The sequence below is a fragment of the Amphiprion ocellaris genome, chromosome 10 (genome assembly GCF_022539595.1).
Source record: "Amphiprion ocellaris isolate individual 3 ecotype Okinawa chromosome 10, ASM2253959v1, whole genome shotgun sequence".
In the NCBI taxonomy this organism is placed as follows: Eukaryota; Metazoa; Chordata; class Actinopteri; family Pomacentridae; genus Amphiprion; species Amphiprion ocellaris.
In genome coordinates, this window is record NC_072775.1 from 5,051,395 (window position 1) to 5,070,969 (window position 19,575).

At 37.6% G+C, this 19,575-nt stretch overlaps 1 protein-coding gene across 2 annotated transcripts in view; it reads right to left on the reverse strand.

Moving 5' to 3' along the window:
• brinp2 (bone morphogenetic protein/retinoic acid inducible neural-specific 2) overlaps positions 1-19,575 on the reverse strand; it is a 253,346-nt gene that overhangs the window by 205,518 nt on the left and 28,253 nt on the right. The window contains exon 2 of one of the 2 annotated variants that reach the window (XM_023261640.3): positions 10,790-10,852. The exons of the other annotated variant lie outside the window; for it this stretch is intronic. The gene's annotated coding sequence lies outside the window, so the exon portion shown is untranslated. The remainder of the gene's footprint in view (positions 1-10,789; positions 10,853-19,575) is intronic. 2 annotated transcript variants of the gene reach the window in all.

A 19,575-nucleotide genomic window follows, 5' to 3' on the forward strand; every position in this document is an offset into this window, starting at 1 on the left:
ACTAAACAAATGTGCACAGCAATGGTAACTATTGGGGTGCAAAGGTAATGGAAAAGCCACTTTTTATGGCTGCTATACTAATGAAGGATGACTGTATTTCATAATAAATGACAAATGAGGGAGTGCTCTGCAGGAAGCAGCTTTCTATCATAACAGCATTGATGTTTTTAGCAGTTTGTGCTAAATTAGCTCACATGGGATTAGATCACATGGGCTAACTAAGTCAGTCACTGGTAATCCTTCCTTAGACCACTTTTGGGAGGTAGACTGACCCAGGCTTCATAATTTGGTCCTCGTCTGGGTCAGTTTGATCCTCATGCTGCCCATTTTCCCTTCTTCTAACACATCGACCGCAAGAACTGACTGTTCATTTACTTCCTCATTTATATTCCAACTTTTTACAGGTGCCATTCTAAAAAGATAAGCAGTTTTATTCCCTTAGCTTGGGGATAATCGGTTTAGAAGTCCTACTTTGATGCAAAAGTGGTCTGAAGCACATTTTTCTGACACACAAAGAAGAACCATCTCTCAAACCAGCAATAATTTACTTATGAAACTCAACATAAAAAGATCCCCCTAGTATTTGGGTCTACACTCCAAAACCCCCGATACACATTTTAAATCAGAATTTGCTCATTTCCTCAATCAAATAAAGTACATTTTTCCATATAATTCACATTCTATGAAGTCCATTATATAGACTTTGTTTTATTTTATTTTCAGTCATATTTCTAGTTCTGTACCTCAGATGTAATTTATTATTAACTCCACCTCAAAAAAAATAAAAAAAATCTTTTGGCTGCTGCTGGGCATCAAGCAAAAAAAGAGATTCTAGGACAAAAATAATCATATTTCTTCTACTTTTTCAATCATTTGTAAAAAGAGCTTTCATTCAATTGACAAAATAACTGCAAGCGCTGCCAGCAGGAGAACAGAATGTTCTGTGAGCAGAAGACAAAGCAAGTTTTGTGCTTTTTAAAGAAAGTGCTGTTAATACCTGAAGAAAAGAGAAGTTGGAAAAAATAGCCGTCTCTCTTAATCTGTTTTCTCTGGGAACTCAATGAAAAAAAAAGCATTTCTAGATTCAGCTGTTCCTCTTTTAGTCTCAGCGATGATTTGAAAATTAATCTGCCGTTGCTTTGCATTTCATTGTGAGGGTACAAAAGGCATGATTTATTGTTCTGACATGCACCCTGGCTGCTTTAGGACTCGGCACGACGTCCTGAACACACCTCCTTTATCTTTCCCCGCTTCAAGCCCTGAAATTACATTCGGAGATACGCAAATTCAGATACACCCACAGCGGTAAAAGCTGAGGCGAAAAGCATTGTATAATAATTCATATTTCATCTCCTATTCATTAACTTACTCAACCTCAGACACAGAACCACTTCGCCTCGGTTTTGCAAGCTTTATGTGCGACTGTTTTTCTGTCTGTCGATCTGTGAAGAAGCATTTCTCTGTGTGTGTGTGTGTGTGTGTGTGGAGGTCCATAGGAAACAAAAGGACCAGCTCTAGTGCATTATCCTCCCTTGATAAAAAGGGAAAACATGAACCCATTAAGGCCTCAGGTCTTATCTATTAGCCGGGTGCAATCTCAATGACCTTTCTGTCTTTGCTAATTTCACACAATGGCCTGACCTTTAAGTGAGCGAGACGCAGACATGTGGCTAGTTAAGGATCTTTGCCGCAACAATGCTGCGTTATCCTTCCCACCGACGACAAAGAGGGCTGTAATTATCTCCTCTATTATTACTGAGGCTCTTGGTATTTTTATTTAGAAATTCTCCGCATGTGGAAAGTTGGCATTACAGTTATTCATTTCCCACTCATTGTGATTCAAAATTCATGCATGTGTGTAAATAATCTGTACTGAGCACTTGACTGATGAATAATTAGGCTGTAAACTCAATTTCAGTCGCACTGTTGTTTTCTCAGCATCCTCAAAAACAATGGTGTATGGACAGTTTTCAACACTTGTTCAAGTGTTTGTTTACTAGTGGTTGAAAAAAATCACTAAATCCATTACACAAGTTAAAGTATCGATAAAATCAACTGAAAAATATTAAATTACAAGTAAAACTTCCCCATAAAGATCCTATGTAAGTAGAAACTGATTGTTATCAGTTAAATGTGTGGCATGTCAAAGGTAAAGGTTCTGCATGGAAACATTTTATCCCATATGTTAATAAAAGACATTTTTGGACATACCCTTTAACTTTTGCTTCCAGCTTACTACTACAAGAGATAAATGACACCACGATCATGACTGTAAAGTGGCCAGTTAGCTTAGCTTCAATAAAGACTGGAAATGAAGAGAAAAGTCATTCTGTGTTAGAACAAAGGTAACAAAAACACAGATTAGTGAAGTTTAAGACGGGAGAACAGTCTTTTCCTTCTAACAGTTAACTTTAAAAAAACTGACAAAAACAACTGACATTCATCCCATAATCTTAACTGCGAGTGTATAAGCATGGCCATCTTCACAAAGCTCCAGTATTTATTTTTTTAGAGGTGGAACAATTAGCTGAATACTGGATCTGACAAATGTAAAACATAAACAAGGGCATTTCTATTAGGTTTTGTGTCAAAGTTTGTGTTATTCAGAATTTTGACTGCATTTTTACCGCAAATATACCAGTTCTAAATATTGGTTGTTGTTTCCCTGAATTACTACTACTTGTCGGTCGACTCCTACCTTTTAAACACTGAACCATGACCTCAACCTGGCTGCTATTTTATGGGTAAATGTAATCCAAGCATAACATTATCATATCATGAAACAGATTTAAATATTTTATCAGTGATGTTCTAACTCTAGAGGGCATGGACTTCATTTAATTGTCACAGAAGCTGCGTGAAAATGATAAAATGTTTTACACTGTTTATGCATTGGATTGCAATTCCCATAAAAATGGACAACATTATTTTCTTGTCTTTAGGCCATCAGTTCTGTTGATATTGTATGCCCTGGTTGTGCTCCATACCATGTCAAAAATTACCTTGAGTCATATAAATAAATGAAGTAAATGATATGAAATAGGATGAGGTAAGCAGCTGCTGGCTGTAGCTTTAAATATGGCATACAGACATGATAGTTGTCATCTAATATGTACATTTAGTAGTAGTTTAGTTTTATTGGTACCTAAGATTAAGCCCCAGAGGTTGGAATCCTCTCCAAGGGCCAAACATACACAAAAAATCCCATTATTATTACTTTTTTCTCTTGGAAAATGAATGCAAAAATTCCCGTTTTACTCAAATCCAAATCTAAATATGACTTTTTTTTTTTAATATAGTGAGAAAATGTACACTTTTTCACTAAGGAACAACACTACAAAGGCAAAACTGTTTAGCAGCACCTCTAACAACTCAAACACTGAGAAACTGTTTTGTTGTCAGGGGTCACCTGGTTCAATCCTGAATGATACATTTTATAAGCTTCCATTCATAAGTAAAATCCCAAATCTGTTAGTAAGTAGTATATGTAGCTGTCAGATAAATACAGTAAACACTCTAAATTACTTTCCGCTGCTGTTGTTTTTCGTCCTCCAGTATAGGAGCTGTTTGTGAACCGTTGTCAGCCAAATTGGAAAAAGTTATTTCCTTCCAATTTGTGGCATTACACAGAGTTTGTTCAAGCATGTCTGTGCGCCGCATTTGTCGTCTTCACTTTTCCCGACAATCTGGTCATTTGATTTCCCTCAGCGGCTTCTTTAGAGCAACAGAATAGAGGCTTAAGGACGAGCATAAACTGAGCCCCTTTTCCTCCATGTCTTCATTTAATTGACTAATCTGCTCTGCCCTGCCCATGAGCGCAGTAAGCCAGTTGTCGGCTCAAAGAGGGCCCTCACTTCAGATAAATGAAAGGCTGAAAAAAAAAATAAAAAACATCCAAGACTGGAGCTGGATTTCGCCCCTAAACAGAGAGACTTGTGAATTCTATTAAGATGTGTGAGAAGACAGTTGCCAAAGCCATTTAATCGCGCTTCCCGTCCTGCCTAATCCTAGCCGGGCAGATGTGTGCCTGTAGGTGAAGCAGGACAGGGAAGATGATGAGTCATGTAGCCAGCCAGAAGAGAAAGCTGGGAAAACAACAACACAGAGTCACATATTCTCTTTCCTGTGCTTGGAAAAAACTAGAGCTCAGGTGACAAAAGAATGAGTCAGAATCCACGGTAAATGCTCTTAGTGCTGGTTGTCAGCGTGAAATATTCCATCGTATGTAACCTTTGCGAGGGTGACTGTTGGATATGGTCTCCCCTAAATTTAGATGTTAAATCCCTCTGTCACCTCTCTTTCACACCCTCTACGTCTTTCTCATTGTCTCGTTTTTGTCACGGGGGTTATTTGTCTTCGCTACCTTCACCCGCTATCATTGGTAACATAAAACACTGGCGCATAAATCGCGCTGAGGACTTTTAGGAGGGGCAACGCATGTAACCATAAATTTGCATGATCTACGGCGCTGAAGAGGAGAGCAGAAAAGGCCAGACACCTGTGGACAAAGTTCCTGACATGTGCTTGACATTTTTAAACAACGGAAGTGGCAGATGCTTTAAATAATATATTTTTAAAACCTTTATTTAATCAGGTAGGTCAATTACCTGACCAAGAGGCAGCATAAAAGGTAGATACAAAAAAGTGAGGGCAAAAAAACAGATATTTAACAAGAGGTAAATGGCTGAAAAACAAGTGCAATGGTCGTGCACTATTGGTTGAATTGATTTTTTTGTAAATGAAGAGCAATTATATCACTTTCTTCATGCATATGTCGGTGTTCCTGAATGCACCCAGATGAGATGTTATAGGTGTTGATGTGTTGTTGATGTGCTTGTTAAGCTCCTTGCTTGACAATTGTGATGAGAGAGTGCAACAATAAAGAGTACCAATGAAACTGAGTCTCTTTGGTCGGGAGAGTCCCTTCATTATTCTGGCATCAGAAGATACCCATCCAGACAGATTTATTGTCTTTTCATTAGAAGTTGTGGGAACTTCATCATAACCATGTACGGACCGAGTAGCACAGGCTTCAACCGTGGAGCTATAATCTAAATTCATATGAATTTCTAGTAGCAGAAATACTGTGGAGACTTGCCAAGACTATCACAGGAGCAGTTCCCCACTGAAGGGGGCAGAGTTTCCTAATCGTTGACTTTTGACAGTTTGTCCACTTAACAAACAGCTGTTTATCGATGTTCACCCACCAATGTTATCACCATTCTTGTAAAGTACGCACTTCGCTATTTTCTCTAAGCGATATCAACATATAATCATCATTTCTATCTCAAATCTGTTCAAATAACTATAACAACAACACTTATCAAGTTGGGTGCTGCAGATTTGTCACCAATACGTGTTCTTCTGCCCTAATGCAGCTGCAGGGATATACCTTAATTCATTTAAAGCAGATATATGCTAAACTGCATAGCTGATCCTGCTACAATCACCCTTGATTGTTTGACAGATTTTTTATTCAATAGTTTTAAACATTCTTCAATAGTTTTATTTTAACTTATCAAGTTTTACTTGCACAAAGTCTTTGTTGATTCATTCCCATGCTGCCACGTTGAAGACCTAAAAGATAAGTCCATACGAAAGTGCGTAGAGTAGCAGCTGTGTTCTAGATGTAGATAGTCAGCACACTGCATCCTTCCTTCTTTGAACATGATAAATCCTGATAACAGTACTACAGTAAACATGCTCACTGGCTGTTTGCTACATGGACTAAAAGTGATGGGAATAGAAGTGCAGCTCCGTTGTGCTCAGTCAGTCTAATGTTAAATACTGTGAAGCAGACTGAAGAGCGTAGGCACAGTGGCACACATCAAAAAACCCACAGCTTTTGTTCCATGTGTAATCCCTCAAACTGGGGATTTTCTTCATTACGGGCTGATGCACAACAACACATCAAGATAAGCAACTGTCACACTGTCAGTGTCAGCACACATATGAATTTCATATAAAAAAACAGGAATTTAATCACATTCCTTCTTTTGCTGAATGAAACAGGCATGTCAAAGTTGTTCAGAGGCCACTTAGAGCCCAAACTGATCTGAAGTGGGCTGGACCGGTAAAATCAGAGCATAATAGCATATAAATAACACATTTTCTACTTTGCTTTACTGTAAGAAAGTACTTTCTGAAAATGTTGACATTTAAGGAGTTATCTTTTTACCAAACATTATAAACAACCTGGAATTTCTTAAGAAAAATAAGTTAAATTTCAACAATATTATTCAGTTTATCATTTACACAACTTACTGATCACAAGAAAACAACTTGTCAAGGTCTAGAAATTATTCAAAATTTACAGTTTTGCAAATTAAAGTTTGCATTTTTACACTTTTCATAGTCATCCCGTGGGTCGGATTGGACCCTCTGTAGTCTGGTTGTGGCCGTATGTTTGACACCCATGCTCTAATATGTAATAATAATTCTAATTTATTTGTATATAGCACCCTTAGGAACAGCGTTCACAGGGTGCTCTGACAGTCATGATGTGCAAACACAGAGACAATCAAGCACAACTTGTGGAGACAAGGGACAGCAGTCATATAAAATAAATAGGAAACACAACTGTAATTAGTTAAATGAATAATTAGATTAGGACACATATCAAACAAGGAACTAGGCAGTTTAAAAGACTAAAGAATAAGATTGTAGATTAAAAGCTTGACAGTAAAAATCAAATACAAAAGAAATAAAGACGACAACACACCAAAGAACTAGGCAGGAGAAATTAAAACAAAATGAGAGAGAACATATAAAATAAACAGGTAAATACTAAATAAATACAGAACAGAACATTAAAACTAATTAAAACTAAAAGTAAAATTCACATAAGTGGATTTTAAGAAGTGATTTCAAAGAAGCTACTGACTCGTCTCCTCTTCCAGCAAATACCAACCCAAAAGCAAAGCAATATTGCTTAAAGCTGCACTTCTTAATTTATCATTTGTACTTTTACATGGACAATGAAATAAATGAAAAAAAAGAAAAAACTAAAAATGCAGTTTTCTCCTGATTAACTTATTTACGGTGATTCAGTGTTAAATAAACAATGTCGAAAAAATAATTTTTACTGTCATACTTTGACAGTTTTTCACTGTAAAATTTGTGAGCATTTTTTACAGTGTGCTAGAAGACTGACACATGCACCTGATCCTGAGTGGTCAAAAACAACAAAAGAAAGACATGCTGCTTTGGGCATTGTATTAAAGCCCTCAAAACATATCTAAGTTACCTAGACGGGTTGTTTTTCCACTAAAATAAAGCCTCCCAGCTTTAAAATGTCTTTGATGTAACTCCGCACCATTGTTTCCTTTAAAATGCGCAGATCTATGAAGTCCTCGCCTCTCTAGGAAGGGGTCTTTAAGATTATCTGAAGATACAGTTTTTCCTTTAATGAGTGCATGTATGCAACAGCAACATATTCCAGTTTAGTCTGATGGTTGACAGAGAAATATTCCTCATCGGGGTCTAAAAAAAAAACACTTTGTAGGCTACATGTAAGTCATTTGTGACATTTACATGAAAAACCGACTCCAATTTACCAATAGGGAGCATTTATGCAACAAGGTAATGAATGTAGGGAACTGTGTGACCTGCCAGAAACTTTAAAAATAATTGTGTGGTCCTTTCAGAGAGAGAAGGAAACAGCAATTCGGAGGGAACCAAAGAGAGAAAATAAATTCTTTCAACATGCTGGTCCAGATTTCTCCCCTCCAATTTAGTTTGTTTTGATGTTTTGTGCTTTATCTGACCGCGGCATTTTCCTCATTTTTTAGTGCCCTGCATCAAACTGCACTGTATATGAGAAAACGAGAGCAATGTGCCTTTTAAATAAGCTGTTTACTTGACAAGCTAATGTTACCGTGACTATTTTCTGAATCACAGTTAAAGTGTGTGATTAGCTTTAACAGCCGCTAGTGTACAAATTCTTTCGTCAAAGTGTCTGTCATTGTTTCATCGCAAAATCCACCTTCAAGGATAAATGTAGGTCCTTTTTTATATCTGTTTCTCTCTTTTTGAGCATTTCTAGTGGTAAATCAAATTAATAGCATTTATAGAAATGACATTTCCTCATGATATCTAGACAGATTCTGTAAGCAGAAGTAGGTTTTACTATTTAAATTCCAGTCTGATGTCTAAAGGGTGATGACCTTCACACTGTCTGGCTGAAAAACCACAGCAGCCGATTGGTCTTGCTGCATTAAAAACTGGTTTGAAATTCTGGTCAAAGCAACAGAACCAAGTGGAGAAACTGTTTCTCTATTCCTAAGTTTAACTCACATCTTGACCTGTGCCTTCTGAATCTCAGATATGTCAAAAACAAACATGTACTTGTTTTTAATGTGCTTTTAACGCAGAAAGTTTGTCAAAGTATTAATTTGGTGTTCGAGTGGCTGAAGCTATGGGAACGCAAAATCATGATTTGATTTTATTCATGCTACTGCTGAAGAAGAAAATTTCAACTTGTGAATTCTTACAAACACTACACTGCAAACACAATAAGCATGGCCCACTTAAAGACACTCAGAGAACGCTCGCAAAAACCCTCACCTTGAACAAAATGAAGCACATTTTCAAGCACTAACATTGATTTTTAAACCTAAGCTTAATGTCAGACTGTAAGACTGTAACATGTGATTAACACATTTCTCCCTAGCATTAAAAAAGACCATTTCTCTCCAGTGCTTTGTCAGAACATGATCAAAACTGCTCCTGTGCATCAGTCGCACTGAAGCAATCCCCAAGCGAAGTTCAAATCCACTCGGTGCCAGTGTCACCCAAATTTGAACATATGTCACTGAAATTTGAGGTCTGTTCCATTGAAGTGAGTAACACCAAATGCCTTTGAGGTCTTAAAGAGGAAAAAAGAAACTTAAATGATAGCTGCAAAGGAAATATCACTGGTATAGTCACCGGATTGACTGTTTTTACTTCAATAACAACTGATTAAATGCCAGTTAGCATCTTAAAAGCTAACTCATTATTTCTGTATTCTTGTGCATTGATCAGTGAGGACATTAACATGAGATGACCACATGGTTTCATTTGTAATACAATATACATACTACAGGGTATGCATTTCACCTGGACGTCTGCAGAGGTGCTGCATCAGACCTGGGCAGACGACTTAGACTGAGGACAAAATCTGCATCATGTGGACCCTTAAGAACACAGGCGTGAGGAGGGCATGAATTGACCTCAACACTCACTGGCCCCTATGGTGTGGATCAGAGGTCACTAACTGGTGGACCGCGGTCCAGATCCAGACTCAGACACCATCTTATATGGACGCGGACCTGTAATCAGTGAATTGTAACGGGGTTTTAAATTTGACAGGTCGCTTCTATTTTACCGGCGCAGCTTTTCCAGTGTTTACAGCATCGGTTATCAGCTCAGGAAACACACAGACCAACTACATACGAGTTCAGCCATCCCATGTGACGCTTCTCAGCCAATTTTCAGGTGCTAAACATCGAAGCTGTGCATTCAGAAAACAGATGAGAGGTGAGGGACAGACGAGAGGAGGACAGACAAAAAAGGAAAATAAATCAAGCAACACCAAGAGGGAAATAGTCCTCCACATGCTGACCATGTTTGGCTCAACATACAGCTGTGAGGCAGCTTTCTCAACTATGAACATAATCTAAACTAAATATGGTTCCAGACTCACCAATGAGTTCCAAATGAGTTTGAGAATGACCCTGAGGCCATGATTCAGGCCATGATTCAAAAAATCGGCAGCTCAGTTCTCCCATTAAGCAGCAGGGACATAAGGGGAATGATATAAGACAGAAAAAAATGTAAAAGTGTTAAACTGTTTAAATTTTTGGAGATTTAGGTATTATTAAAGATGTATATAAGTTGGCTCAGGTTGTTCAGTCATTATTTTTTCAAGTTCTGCACTTTATTTTAAGATGTACAGTTAAATCAAAAGTTATTTATTAATAAATGTCAATATGTTTTTGAATTGTACTGAATTTATTTGATTTGATGGTCAGTTATTTATTACATGCAGACGCTAATAAAACTATGAGGTTACATCAACATATATCACACTAATTCAAGTTAGACATTAAGATGTTCCAGACCTTTGCTTAAATAAACTTCCTCTGACTGGACCTATTTAAATTTTAGCTAAATGTCTTTGGTGTAGATCATTTGAAGGTACAAACACTTGCAGCAACAATAGTTTTCTACTTTGTCTTAAGAGTTTGTGGAATGCAAAGCAGCAGTTTCTTAGTTTTTCTGTCATCTATAGGAACACTTAAATACCAATGTGTTGCACACCGTTTCAGTCCAAAGAACTAAATGTCTCCAAGCTTTTTGTCTCTATAGGAAAAAATACAATCATGTTCAGGTGTTAAGCATTTAAACGCAAAATTTAGATTTTAAATGTTCGGAATTGAGAGCGCCTTGCATACAATGTGCTCTTGTTCGACTCTAGAGGCTGCACATTTGCGGTGTGAATGGTAACCCAAGAATTGCCTTTTCTGCAGTAACAGTTGACTAACAAAATGCTGAGCAGAGTGAGAGCAACCAAAACCAGACCAAAGCAACCACGCTATTTCCAATAAATCCTGATACGGCTACAAGTAATAGCCCTGTTCGGAAACAACTGCATCAAAAACCAAGCAAAAAGTCAAACTTCCCCTCACCTTCTCAAGACTTAGGACTGAGAGTGTATCAGTGTATCTCTAAGATGCTTGGCAGCAGTCTGTGCACATCTCTCTCTCAGACTGAGGAAGGGCATCTAATCGGTGGAAGATTTCCATACCTGCCTCCCGCCTCCGGTAATCTGAAGTACATCACACGTCTGGCCGAGCTTTATTTCAAGAGTCTAGAAAATAGATAAGCAAGCGACAGAGATGGAGATAATGTTAATCCCAGAGCGGCGCCGGGTCAAAAGGACTGACCACTGCACAACGACAAGGTAATGAAGGGCCCAGGGGCCACAGCAAATCTGGACTAAAATAGAGAGAGGGAGGGTGGTATAAAAAAAAAAGGAGGGACAAGTGGGGAGATAAGAAGAGAAGAGGTTGGTAGAGAGAAAGCAGAAAGATAATAGATGAGGAGGCAGAATGAGAGAACAAGGAAGAGAAGGAGATATAAAGAGGGAGAGCAAGAAAGGTGAAAGAGGGAGGAAAGAGACAGGAGGAAATAATGAATATGTCGGACAGAGATGTAACACTGTAGGCTGCAGGGGTTTGAGCTGCTTTATTACAGCCATAAAATATACAGCACGGCCAGGTAAGACTGCACTCCTAGTGTCTTGTATGATGCAACAAGGCATCAAACTAAATGATTAAGTAGGCAATTGACCTCAAGTTAGGCCAACTGGCAAGATGCCAAACAGAGGTGTATTGTCACGTTAAAAGGTTCTTCTGGCAAACATGTCAGAAAACAAATGTATTCACATGAGGCTGGCTCCAAAAGTGAGCCGCTCCCCATAGATCATCATGTTAAAATGTTCAAACTTACACCAGAAGCAAACAGGTATGCAACCTAAGGCAGTAAACCGTTTTGGTCTCTACAGCTATTTTTCTTGTTTCTGACAACTGTACTGGGAGAGAATTCTTATATAACTCACAGAGTTAAAATGTATTAAGAATTAAAGTTATGCATAATTAAGGCCATTGCAGCTTTGAGTGACGGGTATGGGTCATCAGAGGACAGTCTACAGCCTATAGACGCTTCCATGGCCCACCTTTTTGCAGTCTAATGGGACATGATGTGACCACTGGTGCCCTCAAAGTCAATCTCAGTTACATTAGGAAAGTTAGCATGTGTTTATACTTGTGTTTCCGTACAGCTGACACATGCAAATCAATAACCCCAGAAATTAAAACAATAAACTTAAAACTGCTTAAAAAAAAAAACAAAAACAACTAAATGAATACTTATCAGTAGTTTTGTCACTGTACGCGTCAAAATGTTATTTTTTATGTACACATAAAAATAGATCAATAAACAAATAAATAAGTAAATAATATATAGTGACTAGTGCAGCTTTGAAGTTTTATACTGTAAACATCGTCGTCCCTTTAATGCCTCGTTGATCCAATTATTATTACTATTAATCTAGTTACATTGTCTTTATACTCGATGAAAGTAAATATTTATTTTTTATGGAATTTCTAATGTATTATTTTCATAGCCAAACCAGAGTGATCTTACTTCAGTTGTCATATCGAAAGATGCAAAGATAACAAACCCACACACTATGATTTACACTATCCTTAGGATGAAAATGCACAAAAATTGAAAAGAAAATTTCATCACATTGATTGCTTAACGTAAAGCCATAGCAGTAAGCCAATTTTTCTAATACATTTTACATCACTACTAAGCATGTCATGATAATAGAATCCACTTAGGTCTTAATACAATTTCATACTAGGTGGGAACATTATAGTTTCCAATTACAAGAACATCATAGATAACCAGGAATTATAACAAGGTTGTTTTCCAAAGGGGAGCCGCTAAATGACATAGAAAACAGCTCAGTTGAGTATACTGTAGTGAGAGTATTACATTGGTCCCCATCCAGCTTATTGTGAGCCTCACAGCCTGAGTCTGACAAGGACAAGGAATGACAAATCTCTCCAGATAAGCGTTTCTGCGACAGACCTGAATAAAATGTTTGACTGAAGTGTCAAATATTTGAACTCCTTGAACCGCCAGATGTGCTCTTGATCTTTCTCACCAGACAGACTCAAAAGTGAACACGACATGCTAGAAGAAAGATAATAGAAATCAAGCTGTGGTGTTCTTTTTTTCTTCTAACTGCTGGGGTTTTGAAACAGCCATGATATATTTGGATTTTACAGCAATCAAAGGAATGCTGCCTGTTTAGTTGTCTGTGGTTTAATATGGCAACAGGGCTGGTTTATAAGACCAAAGCACGCATCACTTTGATTTTTCTGAAACTACGGTCTACAGTCAGTGTTTCTGATTTACCTGTTGTTTTACAGTTTCTTTTTTTTTTTTATCTGAGGTAGATGGACTGATTGCGACACTAAGATATATCTATTCCAAAGAAATCGATGCTTTCAATCAGGTCTCTGAATAGATCCACCAAGAGTTTTCTTGTTTAACACAAACCAGCCGTCCACCTACACATCCACTATTTGCAAAGACTATGCTCTCGATTATTAACGCAAAAGAAATATCAGTTGCTTTTCTTTTGTTTTGGTGCTGTGAAAATAATACAGATCACTTCTATATCATTTTCTTGAACTTCCTGTATTATGTCACTTGACAATTACTACTTACCTCGTCTTGTATCTACTCTCAGACGTACGTCGCTTTGGATAAAAGCGTCTGTTAACTGAAACTGTAATCAACGTTTTTAGTGCAATGATACAGTAAAGTGCATTTTAGTGAACTTGTAGCTTTTCAGTGGAGAGAACAGGTAGCTGATGCAGAGAATGTAAATGATGACTGGATTTATAGAGGAGAGGCCAGCAGTCGTATCACACATCAGCTATACATAATAATGGCAAACAGCTGCAGCCCTAACATGCTTGGAAAAACGAAAAGGAATGCAAAAAAATGTACTAAAATGTCACTGACAATGACTAAACTATAATCTCATAGTTTCTGATTAAAACCAAAATCAAGTATCAAAAGTAACACTGGAATTGGCTTTGAGAAAATCACATCTTTCCATTTTTTAATTGATTACGACAGAAAATCAATGACAGATTAAGGATGAAAATAATCACTAATTGCACCTAATGATAGCTATTTATACCATGCTCATAGTGACACCGGGCCTCCCTGAAAGACCAAAAGAAGATTGGGTTATGAAGGATGTCCTTGATTATATTTTAGTGGCACAAATGGCTCAACAAATATGAAAAAGATCAAATTATGTCAATGACTGATCAGTTTCACTGAATATGACATTGTAAGGGAGCAGCTCCACATTTAAAGAACTGCAAATAGAAATCTATGGCAGAATTCTATAACATCATAGATGGCAGTTGTATGAAACACATCTCAATGTAGCACAATTAAACCAATCCTGGTGACACAAACATTAAACTATGAAAGTGGGTTGTAAAACTGTGCAGATTTGACAGATAAAATATTAAAAAATGCAGTTTTTATGTCCACTGAGTCTCAAGGACCATTGCAATTGCAGTTATGGCTCTTTTCCATTCCTTTACATAGGGATCTGGACTTGTCTTCCTTGTCTGCCTCGCCAAGATGGTTACTAAGAGGTGAAATTTACGTATATGGGCTGTTGTCCAACTGGACCTGGGGTTTTTGGGGTGACAGTATCCAAATCTGACTTCAAACTAATCAGAATGAGCTCATAACTTGTTATGGTTGGTGCCTTAAATGTCTTTAAATACACACTTTGACCGTTGCTCATGGTGTCTCTGGCAAGGACTAAACATCTAAATGGAGCTAAAATCCATCATGTCACCAAAGCAGGTGCCAGAATCTGAATTTATCTGCATGAAAGTGAATAAGAGGAAAACAAAGGGAGAACTGCATTAAGGAATAAATAATAAGAGCACTCTGTCTCCATACTTTTAGAAGCATTAATTACCATAATATAATGAATCCATCAATCTGCACCCGTTATTTATAATACCTTAACAATATGGCATAACCACATACATCACAACTCATTTTTTAATTAGGACTGAATGGCTCATGTCACAGTGATGGAGAATGGGCTGGGATGGGAATATTAATGAGCGCTGGTAGCAGTAGAGATGTCACCCATCATGCATCAGTTCAGCATCCATCCAGATTAGAGCAGCAGTTTTTATACTTCCTGTGACGCTGTCAGAGCACAGAAACTGCATCAAAAGTGAGGGGGAAAAAAGCGATTTCACTGTTTTTGAAGCTTTAGCAGGAATTTAGCTAAAATAAAGTGTGACAAACACAAAAAACATATATGATGCGAAAATGCAGTTTCTCTGCAGCGGCTTACACCTTAAAAAATATTTTCTCCTTCACTCTACCTGACAGTTAACATTGTCCCCTGGGGATTATTTCATGACCCTTGGTCCGAGCCAAACTACTAAAAATGTACTAAAAAATGTTTTTTTTTTTCTTGAATGATGGATTTTTTTGGAGATACAAGAAGCCAGTGAGACATTCATGCAATATTTATGGGTGAACGCACAACAGAGGTACAGATTTGTTGAGGTGTCAACAATTTAGCAGCCTGTTGCATAAGCCTACACACACACACACACACACACACACACACACACACACACACACACACACACACACACACACACACACACACACACACACACACACGTACACAGACACACATCAAAGCACAACTTGATAGCTCAATTATCAAGCCTTCCAGCTGACTCTCCGAGCGCCATCGAAGCATGGGGGGAATGCACTAGAGGCTACGTTCAGAGAAAACCAAGACCCCATCTCTTCACCTATTTTGTTTTGCTAATTAAAAGTTTGTGTACGAACATGTTCAGAGCTTCATCCTCATGCCGGAAAAGTGTGTCATCATTGCTGCATCAGCTCAATTCCAACGGGAGACGTTATTTTTTTCCTCCCCCTTTATATTTTCCACCACTCTCTCAATCCTCCAATTTTCCAAGAGCATCAGAAAGCTAATCTCATTACCGTGTGGGTGTTTGTGTGTATGTGGAAATCTGCTCTGGCTTGTGGCTGTTCTTGCATTTGAGAGCATCTGTATGTGTTGTGCACGCATGCAAGCGCACAAGGACGCCCGCATCTATGTGTGTTAGAGTCAGCATGCTTAAATACAATATTCAAACACTCCCGTGGTGCTTTTACATCAGGGAAATATTAAAAGCTTCTCCATAACCGCTTCGCCCTGCTTCACCGACTCTTCTGGCTAACACAGACTGAAAACTGAGCTTAATCATCAGACGGGGAGACGTTTCCCTTCAGACCTGCCAAGCAAGCGTATTCCGCGACTCCTTTCTTCCTCGCAAAGCTTGATATTTAATGCATAGGTGCTGCGGCAGGCAGTGATGGACGGGGGGGAACGCTGAAGTTGACGTCCCACTGGCAGAATGCAAATCCGTCAAAGCAGACCCACCGTCTGTGAGGCGCATCCCACGAAGAGAGACGAGGGGGGAGACGGAGGGAGAGAGGTGAGAAAGGGCTAAGAAAGTGCAGTGAGAAGTTTGAAGGTGACTGAAAGAGGGAAAGACAGGGAGACAGGGGAGGAATCATGGAATCTATTTCTGTCTGGGCATTTGCTGTGATGTGACAGAGAATCAGGTTGTAGTGCCTGAACTTTATTCCTTCAGAGAGGCAAGGATGATGCAGGGTCAGTGACAATTTACACAGTGGCATCTTGCATATGTTTTACTGTTGCATAAATTACACCAATTGTCATTTTAACATTAAAAACTAGAGTTATGGTGAGAATTTTTTTTTTTTAATATTTTTTAAAAATGTGCTTAAATTAGGACGCAACTACTACAAAACAGGATGAATTCCACAATAGCATTCAGCTTTTTTTTTTGTTTTTTTAAGTAAATAATGAAAAGCAGCCCAAATGCCTGATATTTTCTACCATTTCAACTGACCAGCACCTTGCTAAGTATGAAGGTCTCTGGGTTATCTACTAAATTAGAGAAAATGTTTATTCAACAGTGCCTCTTTTGTGTGGGTGTAGTTTGTATTCCAAATGAATACTGTTACATAAAAGTAGTTTTTGGTTAAAAAACTAATAACAGTTACAATAGCGCTGTAAGCTTTGTGTTTCTCAGATCTCTACATCCTCAAAGGTCAGCATCAAAAAGACAGTTTGGCAGCAGCCAGGGGCACAAATTTATAATTTTTTTATGCCTCAGGGCCGGCGACAGCTGAGGCCAGAGACATTAGCTGTCCGTCCGTCTGTCCATTCGCCCATGTACATGATAGAAATTGGCCAACAAAGGTCAGTGTGTCCTCACAAAACATGTTTCTGGCCCTAATTCAGGAATAGAAAGAGTCATAATGACAAAAACATTGGACATGGTGAACGTTTTATATTCAAAAGGTCAAGTGTGGAGAAACTCCAGTCTAAAAAATTACAGTTTGACTGGTTGGTATACAACGAGGTGGTAATTACTGGATATAATTGGTATATTTATTCATTTAATGGATTCAGTGGAATGAAATTAGAGACAAAAGATAGCGAAGGCCTTATTTTGACAACATTCAGTGTGATGTGTAATTATCTTTTGAATACGACCACCTACTGTTGTTTGCTTGAGTGACAGACTTTATTTCACTTCTGTGATATTTGAATGTGTCATCACAAAACACTGCATATCTGGTAAAATTATATTATATGATATTATGATTCACTGATCTTTACTGTTCTAATAAAGCTCACAGACTGTAAAGAAGTGTCACCTGAGACGCAACAAAGTCTCCATAGGGTTGAAATGCTAAACTCAACCTCACAGAAATTAAATAGAAGTGAAAAAAGGATCAATTTGGTGTTCTTAAATTGACACTGTCAGCAAACTCAGACAGTATTAAACACAATAGCTAAAAGTAATTTAACTCCAAATGTTTCTTCCTTCAAAATATATATTTTTTTTAAATTAAAGTTTTAGTTTTGAGATGACACATTTTTTTAAAAAAAAGGTAGTGATGCATGTTGAAAAATTGTGGTATTTGCAAAGTTGTCACAACTTGCAAGCGACAATTTGTCTTGGCAGCATGCTTATTAAACATTAAACATCAATCAAAATTGCACAAATAACAACTCAGTTCAGTAATAATATTATGGATCATCAATAAAATGTAGTGACAGCAGACAAGATCATTTTCTGCACAGACAGAATTCATATTTTACTGGGAAATACACATTTGGGTCAATATAAAATGGCAGGATTTTTTGTAACATAGTTGACATTTTTATATTATATTTATATTTATATAATATTATATAAACAATTGAGTAAAATTGAAATTAAAAGTTATTTATAAAGATATTGTAGTAAACCTGTTGACATGCCATAAATCTACACTTGACTCACACACTACTTTATATTAAATAACTCAGAAAGCCTTGGAGTCTTGCCAGTCTTTTCTTCAGGAGGAAATGACATCATGTGGAGCAGGTCATGTGATCTGGAATTAATACACTTCCTGGAGAGGTGTTCTTGTAATGGGTAACTTAGTTGAAAGTGATTTCTGGGACACAGATACAGTTTATTTTCCATATGAAATTTGATATATTGCCAAAAAAGAAACAGCTGTCATGATTATCTCAACTTAATAAAAAGAACACAATCAAAACTATTTTGAATAAGTTAATTTTATCATTGTGTAGCTAATTAGAAGGTGGTTGTTAGTAAATTTGAACAGTTATTTAGTTGACATTTTAGTGATATCCAGTCAATTTTTATTAATACCTGATTGTTTCCATAATAAATAATTGTGGAATTTGTAAAGACATGATCATAATGAACATAAAAACATACATATATATATTTTTTTTTTTTTACTTTTAATAAAAATGCATGTCTTATTACAAGGTATCAGTGGACTATACATGACTGAGCTTGTTCTACACATTTTCAACAGCCATTCTATCAAATTTGATGCCAAAGAAATAAATCACAACAATTCTACACTAGTGTTAGTCAAAACAACACTAATCCAACTCTTCACTGGATGCATTCCACTCTGCAACCCCTTACAAAATGATGGTTGGTTGCATTTCAATAACAGAGACAGCCTGCTCCCACTACAGGGACCTCCGAGGTGGAAAGGGTTAATTTTCCTGCTTGCAAAGGTCTATTTGTACGGAATTAAACACACAAACGCGATGATTTCACATTCTTTCTTTTCATCAAACCACCAGACTCATGTTTGTTTTGCTTATTAAGATAATTATTAATAGTGGATGAATATTTAGCTGCTTTACCAGTAACATAAATCTCGCCCAGTTGCCAAGGCCTTTACACTGGAGGATGCACTCAGTGGGTCATTCATCATGCAGACATCATGCAGCGTGAACTGTAATGTATATAATTCTCGTCTTGCAATGACACATTTGCCCGATAAAACATATGCAGTGTTTGCTCACTGACAATACTCGCCGTATCTTACGCTCAACAGGCTTGTGGCTGTATTTATTCTGAAATGTATGGCTGCAGAGTGCGTTGATGTTGCCACATTGCAGCATCATGTCATATTTTACTTGAACGGCGCTGCTGCAAAGGCTCCTAATGTAACGTTTCCATCATGCAGCAGGTGTTTCACAGCCTCATTCTGCAGTATTGTACATTTCACTCTGCCTCAGGGAGGAAGCACACCGAGACTTGGTGCAATCCAACCTTTAAAGCCTTTTTTTTCCCCCGTTACCTTTCTATAAAAACAAGAAACTCTGGGTATTTTTTGAAGATAATGAAAATTTCAAAGATGCAAGGTACCTGTTTCACATCATAACACCAACATTTGGAACTTTGTAGCTAAATCAATGCAAAATTATTACATTCCTGCCATGTTTAGAAGTGTGCCAACTTGATCTAACTTGACCATTTTATGTGCTATGTATCTTGTACATTCTTCTGTTATTTCATTTTA